General features: G+C 33.0%; 1 long non-coding RNA gene across 1 annotated transcript; it reads right to left on the reverse strand.

The window, feature by feature from the left end:
- Positions 1-219: 219 nt before the first annotated feature.
- Positions 220-1,949, reverse strand: LOC110868149. Its single transcript, XR_002552249.2, has 2 exons — positions 1,739-1,949; positions 220-1,653 (listed from the first exon to the last, which is right to left on the reverse strand). It is a non-coding gene; the product is annotated as an uncharacterized LOC110868149 (long non-coding RNA).
- Positions 1,950-3,265: the final 1,316 nt, after the last annotated feature.

The raw sequence follows: 3,265 nt of genomic DNA on the forward strand, positions 1-3,265 counted from the left end.
TAAAAGAAAAAAAGAAAGAACAATGGTTAAAGAAAAAAGGGGTGAAATAGGGGTCGAACCCCTGATCTTTAGTTCAAATTTGTCACAACCAACCACCAGACCAAATTAGAGTATTCATTTTTCTGTAACGCCGAACATTTTTATATATAAAAGAAGGCGGTGGCTGTGATGTCACAGTCACCGACCTTCTTCTTTAAGATTATACTAATGCACACAACGTACCATAATAATACAATTTCTTCAAAACAAAAGGCTCTTTTTACAAAGGAATGGATAAAGATTTTCTCAAGTAACGACTCAATTCAAATACATCCCAAAAGTGGAAAAAACTATGATGCTCAACTAAAACAGGGGTGGTAAGAACTACCGAATATATAATGGTTCGCAATTGTCACGCTCGTGTTATTCTTTTGAAGGAATATGAACATGTATAGACCAAGTTGTTCTTCTTTTTTTTTCTTTTACACAAAGCTCCGGCTTCACCATAAAACTTCTTATGAAATTAAGTTCACATAGCCTAAAGTTGCAACTTGACATGCGGCTTCACTATAAAACTTCTTTTTTTTTCTTATGTCAAAATTAGCAATTACCTGAGAGACATGACAGCTGCAGCCAATGAAACTCCAGAGATGGAATTAAAGTTGGGTAGATGCGAAAGAACAAAATGAACAGAGGCAAAGATCATAATAAAAAAGGTAAGTTTAATATGTTGCAGGGGTCTATGCAAACTAATTTATGAAAATTCTGTAATGATTTTCCTCCAGTGACCATATAAACAATGCACACACCAACTTCTACAACCAACTGTTGTGGAACCACAATGTATAGACCCAGTTTCTCACCAAAATCATGCTGCCCGAGCTCGTGGCATCGGTCGAACCGTTTTCCAGGCACCATTTCGTGCATTTTAACCATTTGCCATAATGTGTAGAGAGTTACGACCCATGATATCACCAAAACCGCAACACCAAGACCCCATCCCAGTTCAGACATTGCATAAGGGAGGCTGAGAACACCCGCTCCATACATCGCGCTAATTGTTTTTACTAAACCGTTAAATTATGGAATCAACATTAAATTTAACTACATAAATGTAACGATTTTTATTGTTCCACTTGAATTCATTATTTAAGGTGGTTGATTTGAGGTTTAGTTTTCGTTTTAAACTTGAATTACAACTAAACAGTATTAGTATTAGTAAGTGAATATCTGAGTTGAACATAAATAGAATAATATTTAAAAATTCAATAAAAAATGACGGACTAAACATGTGTTGATATAGAGTGTATTTTGTGGTTTTATCCCCTTTACGACTTCACTTAAATTTAAGTAAATAACCAACACATGTAACTGACATTCAAATACAAAAGGCAACCATTTATGCATGAAGCTCATTCACTTATAAACTGACATAAGAGCAGCACATATGAAATCCAACAACTGAAAACACACATCAATTTGCAAATAAGAAGCAGAAAAAAAAAACCCAAAGACAATAACCAAAGAACAAACCCTAGGCCATGAATTAAAAGGAATGTGCAAAACATAACTAACCTGAACATCAAATTAAAGCTCCTGGCTAGTCATACCTTACTCTAGAAAAGATGGAGAAAATGTTGCGGCCGTTTGCGATGCCTGCAGAAGATTTCCCACCTGCAACAATCCCACAAAGGTTGTCGAGTTACTTTAGAAGTGCAGGAGTTTTGAAGCGACTGTTAAAGAAAAATTAGGGTTCAACCGTTCAAGAGCTCAGTGAGAACAGAGGAAGAAAAAGAGGGATCTAGAAGAAAGGTAGGTGGCAAATGGCAACACACGTGTATTTTAAGAGATTAAGAGAGAAAGGTTTGGTGGCAAACCCACCGACCTTTCTCTTTAATATTATATAAATATGTTGATATAGGAGTTGTTTTTTAGTGGAATGTATGTATAATTTTAGGGGGTTGGATGTTAATGCTCTTAAGGCCTATATATAATTGGTTATTTTTATATGTAATCATAAATATAGAAGCAGAACGTTAAAAACCAAATATTATAAAATAAAATGAATGATGATATTAATAATAAAAAAAGTTATAGGGTGCAAAGTGTTACTTTTGTGAAAAGTAAGGATTAGATTGTAACAAATTGAAATAGTATAGGCAGGTAAAATGGCATTTGATATCATGGAGGATGGGATTGAGTGTAAGCGGTGGAGAATTTGGATGGTGCAACTGGAAATAAGTGGGTGGTTGTAAATTCCAACATAATATCATTCCATGTGCGTTAATTGGAACGTGACATGTGTAACGGTGTTGAAAATATTATACTAGAAAATATTAAATAGCTTTTAAGCTTTATTAAGTATGTTACACGGTTTCAACAAAATCAGATTTTGGATGTCTAATTCGTTTATAAAACAGGTTGTATTTAAGGTAACATGTTTAATTAAATAGGTTGACGTATCAACTTTTAAATAAAACATGTTGATACTTTAACATGTTTATTTATTTATTTTTTTGAAAGGCACTCTAATATGTTTATAATTTGTTTAACCCATCTTTCACAACTCGGCAACCCGATTAACATGTGTACAACACTATAATTTGATCATTATCCACTAACATGTTGACCCATTTGACACATTTAGATATATAAGTTAAACGAGTTGTGTTCGAGTCATACAATTTAAAATGTGTGTTTGTGAATTATGGTTGATATTTTTGAGAATAATACAAATACGAATCTTTCACTTCGCCAATGTAACATGATTGACATCTATCTCTGGTTTCAACCATTTCCTCGCCCCTCCAATCTAAGAACCAAAAGCATGACAATTGAGTAAACAATTAAGAGCGTACACATAAATTTTCAAAAACTCTAATGAAATTTTAAGCTATCAAAGATCAAATAAAAAATTTATTTTGCCTAAGTAGGATGAGAAGGAATCTTAACCATTCATTTTTTAAATCAATGGTTAAGATGAAAGTATAGGAGAAAGGAGGAGTGCAATAGTATCTTGGGAAAATCCTATTTGTGGACTTTCTCTCTCCACATGCAAGGCACATGCATGTTCCACCCTTATTTTTAAACGTTCATAACTTTTTTATACGACACTATTTTTTCATTAAAATTTCACTGTAAAATCGAGCGTATTTTTATCTTTAATTTGAGTACCATATTGTTATATAAAATATGAAGACTAAAAAAACCCACTAAAATGTGTTGTACTTCTATGTTGTATAACATTTTTTTGTGCTGGATTTTTGTACTATATTTTTGTGCTAAA

Source organism: Helianthus annuus, chromosome 7 (assembly GCF_002127325.2).
Source record: "Helianthus annuus cultivar XRQ/B chromosome 7, HanXRQr2.0-SUNRISE, whole genome shotgun sequence".
Lineage (NCBI taxonomy): Eukaryota > Viridiplantae > Streptophyta > Magnoliopsida > Asterales > Asteraceae > Helianthus > Helianthus annuus.